Below are 17,801 nucleotides of genomic sequence, written 5' to 3'. Positions count from 1 at the left end.
GTAAGCAACCTTCACGGCGATGATTCCTATGGGTTTGGTTTTATCGGGTTGTACTTATAGAAAAATAAAGCGAGATCAATCGATACTACACATTTAATAATTAGAGACAACTATTACTACTTAAAGAGTTTGCTTTACCACATTGTTTATTATTCATCTCGGTGTTTTTGGCTCGCGAATATAGCGAAAACTAATGCAGTTTGCACTGCATTTATTTAGACATAGAGATGAGTAGGTCATAACCCAACGCCCTTATAAGGCATTTATGAGACAAATATTTTGTAGGTAAGAAGTACAGTCTGTCACATATGATTTAAGCTAATATTTGTGAAAACGAAAAATAAACTAATTTTAATACAACTTGTTGTTTTCACAACAGGCCCATATCCTACGGCACTATATACTACTAAATAAACTAATTTTAATACAACTTGTTGTTTTCACAACAGGCCCATATCCTACGTTCATTCGGTTCAAACCGTTTATTTGAGCACGTTTTCCTGTGCGTTCCTGGCGTATAAATGGGCTAGTTTTTGATTCCTGAATTTCACCGAACCAGAGGGTTCGCAATCCATTCGTGGCTGAAACCGCTTCACGGGGTAAAGTACAACTTATATAAACCATTACATTGATGCTGATATACAACTTATATAAACCATTACATTGATGCTGATATACACGTAAGTTATATACAGAATCGTTACATTATTATTCAATTATTTGGCAAGTTAAAATTGTTTGTGCTAAACTATATTTCACATTATATCGCGTGTTGAATATTTTACGTTTGGTTAAACGTTATTACTTTTATCGTAGATTTGTATATTTATTAGATTGTAATAATTTCACTATTCTTTTTTTTTGTATGTATATCACAGCGTTTAAGTGATGAGTTTACTAATTGTGTTAATTTCTTAATTAATTAATTTGTTAAGTTAATTGTGTTTAAAAGCTTAGACTTTCGAATTGAGTTTATTAATATTTGTATTACGTTCAATATAATTCATATATTCTATGTCTGATTGCATTTTGTGTACCTTTTATCAACAAGGTTTGTTCATTTTACCACGGATTAATTATATTATTATATGTGCGCATATTTCTTACTTTTTAACGTCTAATATCAATTTATGCGTTATTTCTAATCTTACTCAACCATAGCAACCGCAATCTCAAATTCCTTTGTTGTTAATGTGTTTTAAAACCTATTAATTATTTTTAAAACTGATTAACCTATATATTGTATGTTTGTTATTGTATGTATTTTACTTCTTTTTAAAATAGAGTTTTATTTAGTCCTCTGGCTTTCATTTTTTCTATTTTAATATTAATACTTGTTAATACCAAAAGCGAAAGGAAGAAACCAGCGTGTCTAGGTTGAATATAGACATTCTTCTTTCTTTCTGTTTACCTCAATTGTTATATAGAGGACATCGTATGTGCAGAACGCAACATAGCATAGCATTTTTAAAAATGTATGTTTGCAATAAATATCTCAATGCATGGAACTTGAAAGCATTCAATGTTACACGGAATATTCCCCAAATTAATACCCATAATGCGTGTACGGAAAAAATATTTAGCCTAGCTTCATCTGCTAAGTTAACTTTTTTATTTAAGATCAACTTTTTCTAGAACATTTTTGCTGATTATAATTCTGATTGCATAAATTATCAAATAGCTTAGCAACATCATCTTATCAATTCGTTCGTTTACTGCACTGGATAAGAACCTCCTAGAACTGTTCTACGATGTTCGACACAACAGTGTTCCCGCAATAAACGAACATAATGTGTATCGTTACACTATAGTATTATAGTAGAATAATAGTAGAATTTGAAAGCATGATAAGTAAGTTCTTTTTTAAATTATTTATTTGAAAATTTACAACCTGCTCTTGAAAGCTTGGTTTCACAATTTGATTTTCACGTCAATTCACAGCTTGAGAAATTGTAGAAAACGACATAAAATTTCCTATAACTCGTTATTAATAGCTGGAATAAATCTACGGTTGCATATTTTTTAATTCAAATACGAAAAATAAAATGATAAAATTTACATGTCATAGTTTGACATTATTGTAGTAAACATTGTATTATTCCTGTTGTTTAGTTTATTTTGATATTCTAAAAATCGTTATTTATTTGTTAGCAAAATATGAGCTCGATTCATTTATAAAATGATACGATATGACATGAAACGCTTTTATTTTACTAACTTTTAAACTCCGTAAATATCGTGTTCCATTAAACTATAGTAAAGGGACTCTGTAACAATATAATTAGTGTGATTCTTAATTTAAATAAATATTATAAAATTTTTATTCTATATGTGAAGTTTGAAAGCTGAATGTTTGTTAATTTTAGTGTTTTAAAAATACAAAAATTTCTGAAAGAAAAATTGTTCTAAATGACAAAAATATTAATTGGTCTGTAATTGGTTTTAAGGTTTTTTTTTGGCAGCAGTAAGAGTACCTTATTTAAACCAAAAAAAGGGTGATGACACAAAAACGACAGTTCACTTCATTTACTTTTAAGTAAAACCTTTCCATTTGTAGTTACAAACCTATAAACTTCAATAAAATTTCAAAAATAAACATGTAAACATTCATATAACCAAAGATTTTGTTATTGGTTATGTCATTTCAAAGTTGACATGCTTGACCTAAATCTTGTAGGCCAACAGCCCATAGTGGCTACAACACATTTTGAGAGTATAATATATCTTAAAATTGAAGCCTAAAAGAATCGATTGCGCTCTGTTACATACATCGAAAGTCACTGTTTGGGCAAGTATAGTTGTTTAAACAATCGCTCTCCGGGATAAACAAATTGAATAACATATAAACTATTTGGTCGACCTCGCTAAGATTTAGCACACTTCAATAACTCACTAATTCCCATAATTTCAGGTAGTTATATTACACGTCATTATTCACAAAAACAACTAATGACAAACCAGAGGAAATAAAAGAACAGTTTTTGAAGACCTAGAGCAAGCCTACAGGAATGTCCCAGAAATGACATTAAGATTGTATTAGGTGACATGAATGCAAGAATAGGACGAGAGCGAGTTTTCATGCCCACGATAGGAAAGCATAGCCTACACAAGATCAGTAGCGATAATGGATTACGACTGATAAACTTAGCAGCAACACTCAATATGACAGTCGCTAGCACCTATTTTGAACACAAGAACATACGAACACAAGAATACAAGCATACACAAGGTAACCTAGACCTCTCCTGATGGAAGAACAACGAGTCAGATTGATCACATCTTAACAGATTCCATGAAACAGACGTAATAAACTGCAGAAGTTATAGAGGCGCAAACATAGACTCAGATCGTTGCCTAGTGATCTCAACATTGAGGGCTAGAATTTTAAACACCAGTAAAGAAAATAAAATGGATCAAAAAATGAAATGTGCAAAAGATGAGAGATGCGACAATTGCAGAACGGTACTCGAAAAACATCACCAACAGGCTAGGGAATCAAAATGTAAATGAAGAAGGCCAGACAGATATAGACTCCTACTGGTCCAGAATAAAGGAATATATTGAAGCAGCAGCGAAAGAAGCAATAGGAACAGAAATTTGTGGCTGTAAAAATCATTGGTTTGACGATGAATGCAAGAACGCAACGAAAGGAAAAAATGAAGCCTACAGAAAAGATACCCGACGAACTAGAACAACTGTAGAGGATTACCAGACAAAGAGAAGAGAATAAAAGAGGATACAGAAAAGAAAAAACGAAACTACCTAAATAAGGAACTTCAATATATAAAAAAACCTCAACAGAGAGAAAGAATTCAGAGCATTCTATAAGAAAGTTAACATCAACAGAAAATAATTCAAGGCAACCACAAGACAATTCAGAAGTCAGAATGGCGACCTATTAACAACAAGGAAAGATGAACTGAATAGATGGGTGGAATACTTTAACCAGGAACTTAATATAGAGGAAAAAGAAGAAAACCTGGAAGACGAAAGAGATAAGGTAAGGGGAACAGACGGGAGGGAAGAGGAACCACCAACGATTCTTGAACTTAAAGATGCAGTTAAAAAGCTAGCCAGAAACAAATCACCCGGAATAGATAATCTCCCAGCTGAACTATATAAAGAAGGTGGCCATGATACCAGAATGGCATTACAGCAGCTTATAAAAGAAATATGGACACAGATATCCCTCCCCAATGATTGGAATATTGGAATACTTTGTACCATATACAAAAAAGGAGATATCTTTGAATGCTCTAACCACAGAGGAATTACGCTTCTAAATGCAGCGTATAAAATATTTTCCACAGTACTATGTCAAAAACACTGGAATATGGCATGGATACTCATCACATATTTATAGACTACAAAGCAGCCTACGACTCTGTGAATAGATGAGAAATGTTCAAAGCAATGAAAAAGCTAGGAATACCAAATCAGTTGGTAAATTTAACAAAACTAACTCTTAAAAAAGTAGAGTACGAATTCAGGGGGAACTGTCTGAACCTTTTAAAACAAATAACGGGCTGCATCTGCCCTCTCTCCTGTATACTGTTCAATCTGGCTCTGGAAAAAGTAATACGTATGTCACAAATCACAACCACTGGTTCAATATATAATAAATGAGTGCATATCCTGGCCTATGCTGATGATATTAAAATTGTTGGGAGAACGGATAACGCTGTACGAGAGGCGTATCTAGCATTAAAAGAATCAGCTACAAAAATAGGTATAATAACAAACACCAACACAACGAATCTCCTCCTTAAATCCACATTATATCGAGAAATACAAAAGTAAAACTCTACAAAACAATAATACACCCAGTCCTAACATATGGTTCAGAGACCTGGACTCCAATGAAAAATAATGAAAACGTGTTGAAAAGGATGTTTCTAAAGAAAAGTACTAAAACGAATCTATGGAGCAATGAATAACAATGGAGTGTGGAGTGTGAAGAGACGACTGAAGAGAAATTCTTGAGGAGGCTAGGACCCACGCAGGGTTGTAAAGCCAGAACGATGATGATGATGATTAAAAATAGTATTATTAAAATTTATAAATTACTGCAAAAATAACGCTTTTTTGCAATTATCTCGGTCAATTAATTATGTATTTTAATTTAAAACCTCGCAACTTAAAGAACTTTTTACAAATTTTATATGAACCATTCTTCTCTAAAATGTATAAAAAACGTTTTATAGTCACAAAATCAAACAAAGCAAAACCAGCAGAGGTACGTATTCAAGGATATGTCAGCAGCTAAATTTGTATAAGATTTTTACGTGAAATTGATGATTTTTTCAAAGATAGACTGGGGTAACTGATTTACTATATCGGTAGAAAAGTGTCCTCTTACTTCGGGATAAAGATACAACTTTCTTGGTTCCTTATTCAGGTGGAATGGTAGATCTTGATGGTAGTTTCTTGTTAATCTGCTGATTTCTTTTGCAATTAATAGTATATTCGAATTGGCATGCAAGGTTTAATTACTGTTGAAACACGGCGCGTTGTAGAGTATTAGGATTATGTTGGATTGGTTTTATTCATTTTTATATTAATTTACTATTATTATTATTATATTTTAATTTCCCAATAGTTACAGTTCATATGTCCACATATATTTCATTATACACTTACATACATAGAAGATAAGTGCGGAGAACTGTGATTTGCCACCTATTAAAAAACTCATGTGTTGTAGTTTTATATTTTACCTGGTTTTTATATTCATGTGTGCTTTCTCAATGGGTTTTTGATCAAGTGTCATTCTCAGGTATTTGATTTCGTTATTTAGTAATTACGTTAGTAAAACTGAGCATTTTAACAATAGACCTTGTACCGGAATGAAAGTAATGCTTATATTATCACTAATGTCACCTTTTGTGACACAATATTGGCACCTTTTGTATCATACCTGATGTAAGGTTTGGTTAAATTAGTAGTATTACAATATGTAAATTTTTTTAGCTTTGTAAAGATTGTACTTTACCGGTGACAGGATGATAACCAGAAACTTGTAGTTGTCGAAACCTGGTCGTCACTTACTACATGAATAGATTGTGAGTAAGTTTGTCATTTATTTCTACTACTCAGTTTAAAATTAATTAAATTTGACTTTATAACGATTGTATGACCATTATAAACGATAAGTTGTTAGTGGGACACCGCTGTATTATAATTTTAAGGTATAAGCGAATAAGCCGATGTCTGTCCATCCTCGCGAATATTCGTACATACCTTTCCCCGGCTGGAGGCTAACGAAAGTGTTGAAATTCAGCCACCGCCATCGCTAGCAAAATCCTCTTAAGTCTATTACAGGAACCACCGCAACGCAACTACTACCCCTTTTGCCACTTCACCCTCCCACTTGGATATGCATAACTTGTTGTGTCAACTTCCGCTTCTCTAACGTTTTCTCGCTCTCTCGTCACGCTATCTCCGTATCTCTCTCCGTCTCTTGATTTTAATCTGATATTATTTTGGTAGAGGCCAGTCCGCCGGAAAATTACCGACTGCTGCCAACTCTGCACGTAGTTTTCGTCCATTTTCATGCTACTAGCTGAGAGAATTATATGAGGGTTTGTCGTAACATATGAGGGTGTTTAGAAAAATATAGGAAAATTTAAAAGAATTCACTTCCACAAAATTGTATTTATAAATGTTATGATGTCAAAATAGTAGTTTCTTATCGCTTTTTTAGAATGTATGTTTTTCTTGTAATATCAGATCTTAGATGTTTAAATTATTCCGTTTTCGGACAAAAAGGGTTGTTGAGCCAGTAATTAGGAAAAAAAATTAAAATTCCTTCAAAATGGATTAGTTGAAATGTCAAAACGTTTTCGGTCTTATCAGACCATCATCATTGAGTCCTCAAAGTAAGTAATTAATAAAGTAATAAGTAATTTATAAAAAAACATGTGGTAATATTACTTAATTAATACGTATTCTCTGTCCTTTTATATGGAGTCTGTTGGACAATTATGGATGCAACTGAAAAAAAGACTTGCCAGCTTTGAGATGTGGTGTTATCGAAAAATGTGGAAAATATCATGGACAAAACACGTAACAAACACGGAAACAAAGATGAAAAAAACACTCAACGATTGGACTGATTGCTAGCGTAATCAAATCCGGTCCCTCTAGTCAATGCATCGCCACACCTTCGCTTATACAACACCATGACAAACAAATACACAAAGTTGCTAACATATTCATCGCCGATTACACCTTTAGCGAATGGATTCGTAGAATGGCCGAGTACATATCTGTAAATGTATACAGCAATGGGCAAATATAGCAAAAATATTGAAGATATCAACAAAATTGACCACGCACTAAAAACCCACTAACAAGACCGTGGAAATGACTATAAAAACTGAAATAAACATAAAACATGGAGTCGAAACTAACAATATGCCTGCATCACCCGCCTGGTTTCAACTTATTCCGCAGAACATAGTGCATACCAATAGCATTATTACTCAACATGGTTGAGATATCTTCGAGACCTGATCAAGACCTGCTTGAGACATGTTCTAGATTTGGATGAGTGGACGTAGTAAGGAGCGTGGCTTCAGAGGGTATGAAGCATGGCTTATGATATCCGAGTGGAAGTCGTGAGGGGAGTCCAAACTTCCACTATGCGTGAAACCACACATTGATAAATGCTGTACAAGAACCATATGGAGACTCAAAGGCACAGATAAAAACAGGAAAATATCTAACGGAAGAATTCCTGGTTACAAAAGGTTACAAAAGAACAAAAAGCGAATAGAAGCAGTAGATATGGATGCAATGAGAAGATCTTTAGTTATTTCCAGACGAGACCGAATCAGAAATGATGTAATAAAACAAAGTATGGGAATAGAAGGAAATATAACTCAAGATATAGAGAAGAAACAATTAAGGTGGTACGGGCATGTTCAACGGATGCCAGCAACAAGACTCCCCAAAAAAGTAGTAGAATGGCAACCGATAGGTCGACGGAAAAGAGGTAGACCCAGATTAGAATGGCAACACGGCGTAAACAAGTCCATGAGCGAAAGAAATTTAACAACAAACGACTGCGAAGATAGGAAGAGATGGTGTTTAGGTATCGGACAACGTCGAAAGACGTTCTAAACCGATGTATATATATTTGTTCACTTTTGTTGCATGTTATATTTACTTCCACTCAAGACTTTTTTTCGAAAGCTTTCGTGACAGTTTAAACAATTAATTTGCCGTTAACCACTTAGTATTGACTTGAATTCCATTAAACATACTCTATGACACTTGAAATATCGGTAAATGATATATATATATTTTGTCCATAAATCATAAATAATGACAGTACTATTGTCGTTTTTTGTAAACAATGAATTATTGTAAAATGAGAAGACAAATGACATACCGTGATAGCGGTAATAAAGTTTGTCGATACAATATTAATAAAGTAATTCATAATATAAAATCCCTAAAAATACGAGGATGGCTTCAAAACTAAAAAACTTATGCGGAATCAATTGGCATTTTCCATTAAACATAACTGATATTGACGCAGAAGTTTCAGAGTTTTATTATATAGTTAATATTGCTATATCTCTTTTGTTATTTTAAAGAGATACAAAGGCTTATCGACAGACTCAATATTATTATAATAGAATTTAACATGAAAATTGACAGACATAAGACCAAAGTGGTGACCTGTGACCTTTTCTCGATTTCAGAGTGTTCCAATACCTATCATATCGAATGGTTAAATCTTGGAACAAGTAAACAAGATAAAGTACCTGGGTTTCTGGATAAACAACCAACTCGACCCGAATCTCGAATTACGTTTTCTATTAAAAAGTCCATAGATTCTCAACTATTCCATAAAAGTCTTGGCCGTATGACAGAACGTTCCATCCTGCTGGAAGTCGCATCATCATCATTCTCTTTGCCTTTATCCCTATGCGTGGTCGGCTTTCATAATTACATTTCTATATGTTTCTATCTAAGGTCATACCAATATCAATCCCCTTTACCGTCATATCATTTCTAAGTATCACCTCCAGGTCTTCTCCTACTCCTACTGGATGATTAACGTCTCTACTCGCTTCCTTCTACTTCACCCATCCAATAATTCTACTGCACGCATCTCCATCTATTCCCCATTACTCTGTAATACAGATCCTAGGTACTTAAAACTATTACTTTTCACAATCATTTCACCATCCAAAGATATCATTTTATTTATAGTAGCCCATTTTTTTAATGAATCTGCCATTGGTCAAATTCAGACTGATTTATGCGCCAGTCATGGAAAATTTCTGATGTGCGCCACCCAGTGTTCAGTATTACTATTAATACCTAATCCCCTTTAGCAATAATTGTTAGCTATGTTTTTATTCTTTTATCACAAATTGATTGATAGTTAAATGTACATACGATACAAAAAGATTTACTATTAAACAAATGACTTGGAACCTAAAACTGAAATTGTCTATTTAATCATATGAAAATTCACTTTCACTGGTAACTGCTAGTATCTCATGTGTTTATTATTAAATCCACCACAATATCCATAACATATCTTTTTTCCTATAATCGTTTTCGCCTTTTATCACATTAGCGCAAATGTTTTTCCAATGTTCTACAACGACTTCACAAAATTCTTTTCTCCATATTTTTTCTATTGGGTTCATTTGCGGTTAATAGGTGTAGACGCAACGTGAAAATATCATGCTTTGCTGGAATTGGGTCTATTTATTATGTACGTTTTACAAACTGGCTTGTTGTATACTTTTATAATTGTTAATAATTTAATTTTTATTTGATTTTGCCGAATAGAAAATATTTCTTTCATCAAGCCAGTTCACTGTTGCATCTTTTTTGCACGAAAAATTTGGAAGGGGATCTAATAGTGCCTCACTTGAAAAAGTTTGCATTATTCATATCATCGTGATACTCTCTAGTTTTCATTCCCAATTTAAAAATAGCCAGTGCCTCAGACACGAATCCTTCTTCACCTCCAGCATGTATGATAATAAGCAGTTGACCTATAGCTACGGGTAAACATATATTTTTACCGTCGTCCCATGCTTTTGGTACGGTATGTGAACTATGAGTATAGGTCTTATCACAATATAATCGGCCGTACCTTTTTGGCAAGACTTCTTATACATGCTGGAGCCGCTAAGTTCACACTGAATTACACGTCAAATGGAATGGTACCTAGTTGTTGAAGGATAATTAGAAGAACTTGGATATCCAGATAATTAAACATGAATCAAGGTTTGCTGCTGACAATCTAACTATCACCGGATCATTCTAGAATTGTAGGTTGATATGCATTTAACCGTTGATTGAATAACTTATTCAATCAACGATTTAACTAAATAATGTTAAGTAACATAGAGTACTCACATTTAAAACTTAAAATTTATGACTGTAGTACTTTCAATCATTGTAATATATATCTGTAATATTTTGCTAATCAATCGAAATCCATTAGTTATGTTCAGTACTTCTGGAATCTTCCCCGTAACTGCAGTAGGTATATTAAAAAACCTGTGCATACAATATCCGCGTTAGATTTCTTGAATATGAATAAGATAAATGATAAATATACAATTAGAAAAGACATTAATAATATACATATAGGTACCATTATCTTTTAATTTCAAATAGTGAAAACATATAATTTCTTAGATGATTTAATCAAATGATGATTTAATAAACAATTGACGATTGTATAATTGCATATACTGCAACGTTATGTTCCTAGAACGTGACTATTGCACAGCTCATTGTGTAGGCATCATGTGTCAGGTATCAATTACTTATTACGAAAATAAATAAATTTGCAAAGTAGTACATACTAAAACTGGGAGATATATTTGAAAAGTGCTAGAAAACAAAAATTGCTGAACGTTCTGGTTAAAAAATTAAAAAAATATTTTATAACAAATACTTTTCGGCACAAAATTCCTTGGCTTTAATACTAACAAAAACAAAATAATATTAAGTTGTCTTTGGGTATAAAAGTTTGTTTCCTTTGTTTACTGTCAGTTGAGATTTATTTATTTTGAGGTTTTCGCTTTAAGATATTGTAATTAGAGATAAGAAAAAATATCTACAAGTTGGTTGGGCGGGTACTCCAAGAGGAAATCAGTCAAATATTCCAAAATTAAAACATTTTAAGCAGAACCATTTATATAACAATAGCAGAGTGCGATCAGGAAGTACCATGTCTGAATCTCCCAAAAAGTGGAAGACCACGTGCATTTATTACAGAGGTCAAAGAAATTGGCGAGAAGAGCAAAGAAGCACGTTGAAATGTCAACGATGAGACTGGCTTGTCAATACAATATTGTTGAAATTGAGGAGTGGTCTTAAATATCGAAAGCGATGTAAGTGCCCCCTAAATACTCTCAAACGCAACTCCTTCGTATACCAAGATGCTGTTGTCAACTGAGGCGGGTACAATTTGCCAATGAAAACATTATTTTAGATGAAAAAGAATATTTCACTTTGAGTAATTCTGAAATGAAGGGAAACGATGGATTTTATACGGACAACGTAGAAGATTACCCTTACAACGTTAGATACAAAACAAATCTAAATTTGCAGATAAAATCCTTGGTTTGTGCGCAATTTCTAACAGGGCTGTATCCCGACCTTTTGTTGGAAGAATGAGGGGTGAAACTCTAAATAATCAGAGGTATACTGATAAATTGCTTAATTTGTCCACTATCATCATGATAATGACAGAACTAAGACTACCGAATATTATATGGCCTCATTGAAGCCTGTAAAAGAAATAATTGTACAAAAAAGCTACAAATATAGAAGAAAAAAGTGTTTTCCCGCAAAAACTCCAAATGCACCCTGTCACAAGTAGATCTAAGCGAAGTACATAAACAACTGTAATTCTAATTGCTTCTGCGTCTTACATATTTTTCAGATCTGGCACCCTGCGACTACTGGTTATTTAAAGAATGCTCCAGGACAAGAGATTTCTGTCAAATGAGCTTATGGCGGATCCTGTGAACTGAGAAATGTTGTACAAACAAGACATCGCATTATGGGAAGCATTGGAATTAGTGTACCACTCAAGAAGGAAACTATGCTGATTAATAATGTCGAATTTTGTCTAAAAGTTGTTTTCTTTTTCATCACCAGGGTTTGATTAAGTGAGAGGGTTTATGGAAAAATAGGAAAAAGAAGACTAATACTTATGCATACTTATGCATAGTGGAATATAAATATTCTCAGCATCGCTCTGAATGGCTTGATTAAGCTTGGGTATACAGTTTACTTTAATTGCTATCGACACATTTAACTTCATCTTTCCTCACTAGAGGTCTCTAGTAGCATACTCTGGTAATTATTTTTCCTATAATTGCCATAGTAGTCGGTGCGTTTTGATTTAGTTTGAGTCTTCTTACAAACTCTCTCTGATGACGGGTGGACCCAGAAACACGTGTCAGGGAGTGGTAAGAGACTCGAATTAAATCGAAACGCAACCGTCTTCGTACTAATACTTGGTTTTCGTATGAACAGAAATATACACAAGCATACCAAGCAATAAAATAAACTGTCCATAAGCCGAAGCTGATAATGATAAGATATAGAATACAAACGAATATTGCAGAGTAGTGAATCTTAACTGGAATAAATTCAATTAAAATGTTAATTATTGAAAAATTCCGGAATTTTTATTAAACTTATTCCATTTTTAGTCATCCCCTGTATATACTGATTGGAAATAAAATTAAGTTATTGGTACTTACATCTATATGTATAGATTCTTGTTGGTTAAACTTACCTAAAATAAAAAAATATTAATTAGTATATCTCCTAATAATATAAATTTGTTTAGATATATCGAATACGTTCATATATTCATGATTCCTTAAACTAACGATTATAAAATTATCAGTATTCGAAGTGAACATATTTTTTATCACCCAAATCTCTACGTAAGTGGAATGCTCAAGCACATTTAAATTTCATTGTAAGGTATACAACAATATTAAAACCTTAATTCAGGTCACACACCCGTGTTTTCTGCACAACAAAAGATTTTAGAAAACCTTCACGAAATTCAGTGTGGAACAGAGACTGTGTGTCAGACAACAGATAGGGATTAAATTTAAGTCTCCGTTGTTTGAAGTACTTAACCAATCTATCAAGATCAGCCGTTAGGATATCCTCGAAGTTTTTGATCGAACAGTTTTAAGTTCCCCAACAGGAAGACGATCAGTACGAAGACCACGAAAACGATGGGACGACAACTTACTGCAGACACATTGAAAAACAGACAAACTCATGTCTACATAAAAAGAAGAAGAAGACGTTTTGAGTTGTAAGTACCCAGTGGTCTGCATATCCAATATAAGCTATACACATACTAAATAGAAGCCGTGCGAGTACGGATCCCTGGGATAACCTTTTTTTCTGTTTGCTTACTGTATGCATACTTGTTGCACGAAGGTTTCTGTTATTTTATTTTGGCCCGATATTTTATTTAGGTCCAGTGCCCACTGCGTAACCACGGTTTGAAACCGATTGCTCTTTCAATTGTTTTGTGAGCTAGGCAGCGTAAAACCACGAGGATTCGCCAAGAGGCGATTCGACTTATACTAGTTTTCAATAAGTCTAAGGCCGATTTTGTTTGACCCTTCTCCCATGGTCGCAGTTGCGTTGCAATTTTTTGTAACACGTTATTACCAGAACATTTGGGAAACATTTTAGTATATAAATACTTTAAAATTACTAAAATTATACGGAAAGGAAGGCATGTCAAAAACTCTTGTTTAGATTATTTCAATAGTATAAAGAATTTATTATTAACAAAAAAAATTACTGATTTTTCCATTTTCAGATTTTATTTTAATTTTGTGTAGACATTACAATAATTGTCAGTTGCAGATAAGTAAAAATGAAGAGGCTATTACAAAAAAAAATAAGAATATTGATTATTCAGAATAACCTTTTTCACATTTGTAAATTTAACGAAAAATCTGAACATGATGTTATTTGTTCCTATGCCTAATGGTAGCCGAGAAATATTTTGTGAACAAAAGCATTGTTTTTTTTTTTGTTTCAGAAAAACTGAATAACATTTTAAAAGCGAACTTCTTAAATTGGTCTTTATTATATCCACGATTTTGACACATTTCACATTGTATATATAACACAACTGAACCAAAACCAGTCGCACCATGGGCGGACACAGCTTTTATTTAGGTTGTAAAATGGTTGTAACCGATTGCAGATACAACTAGTTTTTAACCGTTGTTTTAAAACAGATTTGTGGTAGACGCTGACAAATAAGTCAATAAATGCCCAAGTCTTTAGTTTTGCTTAGTAACCTGCCTGCCTTGTAAGTTGAGCTAAGTAAGGCGATGGGGCAGTAACTCTTTGACGGGTCTGTTAGTTTTCCTGATTTAAGGATAGCTATGATTTGGGTTTGTTTGAGGAGGTTTGGTAGGTTACGTGATATAAGTATATCTATACAAAATTTAAATAACCAGAGTTTTGCAAGATTTCCCACAACTGATCAGGAATTCCGAGGTATGCCATCCGTTGAGGTCCCTTACCAGGTTAAATCTCTTTGATAGCATTTGCGATTTATTCTAGAGTGAACGGTAGGGAGCACTCTGATTCTCATGGGTAGGAGTTTTTAAATCTTCATTTTTTATAGTAAATTATCGTGAACATAGTCATCAATTATTTTAGCGTGTCCTCCTCTGGAACTATGTATGAAGTAGTTTTGTTGAGATTGATGTGACGGGTTTGTAGTGCCCCCTTACCGCTTTGGGGCTAGATTAGAAGTGTAGAGATTCAATTTACTGCTGCTTGGTAGCATTTGGGAATATATTTCTTTACTGTAGAAATTACTGCACGTCTAAATTTTTTATAATATTTATGTTGGTGGTATCCATCGCAAGAGTTTATGGAGTTTGTCGGTAAAAACGAACAGTTAGCTTTCTTAAAGTTCCATGACAATCTCGATAATAATCATATACTGGCTACGCGGAAAGTCAGGAGGTACTCTTCTCTTGGTTGGAAAGGGATAGTTTTCCTGTTTTTTACTGACAAAACATTCACCTGGGTTGTATTATTATCTCCATGACGCCCATTTGAAGGTGCCTCGATCCCCGGCCTATCTTAATCACAATGATTAAGCTATATTTGGTGACAACCCCAGAAATTAACAGAAGAAAAATTTCACATGAAAGTAAAAATTGACACTTCAAAACTGCCAAAACAGTTTGCATCCATATAGAAAAAATTGCATTAAACACCCCTACTACGGTTTGATCTTTAGTTTTTGATTACGTTCGATATAATTTATTGTTAAGTTTCAGTCGTACTATATTACTCCCAACCATAAACATAGTTTAAAAAACTCCTTATATCAATTGCTTAAGATTATGAATAAGATAAGTATTTGTGTTCTCCATAACGTTTTGATTTATTCCACAACTAATTGATACCTTTTTAAATTAAATTTATCGATCTACTGTCTTTACTCAAACTTTTTTGTTTTTGTCCTCGATTGAGATTAGTTCAGATATGCTTCACTGGCGTCGCTTTTTCCAAGCCCATTATTGGTCATTAAACATTGAAATTACACAAAATTTTCCGCATTAATTCCATCTCTATATTCCGAACAAGTACACTTTTACTTACACAATTTCATGCATGATTTAAGCATTTTTTTTTATATTTCTTTGAATTTATTCTGTGGCATTGGTGTATAATGACTTTATGTAAGATTTAATAGACAGGAAATGATATACGATATATACAAACAGTATCGTCAGCTTATGGACGACGGAGATATATCTGCGCTTATTTTATTCGTGATTTATATATCAGAAGCGGCCTTTAGCAAAAAAAGTCATAAATATATGGAATACTTAATGTATTTATGGCTACGTTATTTCAATGAAGCACAATGAACAAATACAGCTAGCTATATATTAAACTAAAATAAAAATATGATCAATAAGGAAAATATTGTATCACGACGTAAAATGATGCATATCAAATATTTTGTATTTTTTTTCTTGTGTTTAGACATATTTTGACCGGACTGAAGGAAAGAGACCTAGGGGAAGATCTCCAAGCCGTTGGGATTAGGACTGAGGAGGAGACATATTTTACGTTTTCCTTCAACGTTACCTCTTATACTATTGGAATATTATCATTCCATCTCCTAGAGCCATTCTTACTTCTTCCGATTTACTTGTCTCAGGCTACTATAATGTTTATTTTAATTTATTTAAACTCTTTTAATACTAACACTAAAACACAATTAATTTTTATTTACTTAACCGTACAAATTTATATACTAAGTGACATAGAAATCGGAACACCCAGTTTAAATGATTTTATTTCAATAAAATTTGGTGTAATTTATTTATCTTACTGAAAAAAAAAAACAAGTGATAAAGTTTTTAGCGTTATCAGTTGGAGATTCCGGTTTTTATACTTTGTTCAAATTTGGCGGATTGTGGTTCTTGACATTCTTTACGATTGGTTACGATGCCTAGAGTACGGAGACCTGTACGATTTCGTCAACTTAGTGAGTTTGATAGGGGCCGTATAATGGGACTTCAGGAAGCTGGACTTTCTTTTCGGGAAGTTGCAGTTAGAGTGCAAAGAAGTGTAGACACCATGGTTAGGTGTTGTCAGGCATGGCTTCAAGAAGCCCGTACGCAAAAAGCAAGGGGCACTGGACGCCGCCGTAGAACAACAGACCGTGAAGATCGCCGCCTAAGATTATTGGCTTTAAGAGACCGTTTCTCCACTACCAGCTCCATTGCAAATGAATGGTTTGCAGAACACAGAAGTCCTATTGGCATGCGAAGTGTTTACCGACGAATGAGAAGTTTTGGCCTGTTTTCATACCGACCACACTGGGTCCTCCCTTTAACTCCAGAACACCGCCGTAATCGCCTTCAGTGGTGCAGATAATGGTCACTCTGGAATCAGGAATGGAACAGTATTGTCTCTAGTGACGAGTCTCGTTTTTGTTTAGACATGCACGATGGTCGAGCGAGGGTTAGAAAGCGACGTGGTGAAAGGAGGAATCCACAGTTTTTTGTTAAAAGACATGTTCATCACACTGTTGGAGTTATGGTTTGGGGTGCTATAGCTTATGGTTCCAGGTCACCTTTAATCTTCATCAGAGGTAACATGAACGCGCAGCGTTATATCCAAGAAGTTCTAGAACCCCACCTTTTACCCTATCTTGACACCCTGGCAAATCCAACTTTCCAACAAGATAATGCCCGACCACATGTTGCAAGAGTCACAATAGACTTCTTTCTATATAATGATGTCACATTGTTAGCATGGCCACCAAGATCTCCCGACTTATCCCCAATTGAGCACGTGTGGGATATGATAGGTAGGAGATTGCTCAATTTGCAACGTTCTCCTCAGACTCTACAAGCACTTCGAGAGGAGTTGGTGGTTGCCTGGAATGAGATACCACAAGAGGACATTGACCACCTGATCAGAAGCATGCCTAGGCGCGTTGGAGAATGCGTAACACATCGGGGTGCATCCACACATTATTAAAGGTAAAAGGGCTTTAAAGCAATGCAATCATTTTGAAATTTTAATCATTTACTTATTATGCTTCATTAAGTATTTATACAAAATTTTATTAAAATAAAATCATTTAAACTGGGTGTTCGGATTTCTATGTCACTTAGTATATTTTTGACTGACTTCTATGTACAATCTAATTTATCTTTATATAAATATAGTCGCTTCAGTCGTTGCGGAACCCTGCGAAAGTTTCTCGGCGG

General features: G+C 33.9%; 1 protein-coding gene across 7 annotated transcripts in view; it reads right to left on the bottom strand.

Moving 5' to 3' along the window:
* The window catches only part of LOC140437027 (uncharacterized), a 559,923-nt gene that overhangs the window by 427,303 nt on the left and 114,819 nt on the right, over positions 1-17,801 (bottom strand). For 2 of the 7 annotated variants that reach the window (XM_072526249.1, XM_072526251.1), the window contains exon 4: positions 12,762-12,796. The exons of the other annotated variants lie outside the window; for them this stretch is intronic. The gene's annotated coding sequence lies outside the window, so the exon portion shown is untranslated. The remainder of the gene's footprint in view (positions 1-12,761; positions 12,797-17,801) is intronic. 7 annotated transcript variants of the gene reach the window in all.

The sequence above is a fragment of the Diabrotica undecimpunctata genome, chromosome 3 (assembly GCF_040954645.1).
Source record: "Diabrotica undecimpunctata isolate CICGRU chromosome 3, icDiaUnde3, whole genome shotgun sequence".
In the NCBI taxonomy this organism is placed as follows: domain Eukaryota; kingdom Metazoa; phylum Arthropoda; class Insecta; order Coleoptera; family Chrysomelidae; genus Diabrotica; species Diabrotica undecimpunctata.
This window is presented reverse-complemented; position numbering and strand designations above follow the sequence as displayed.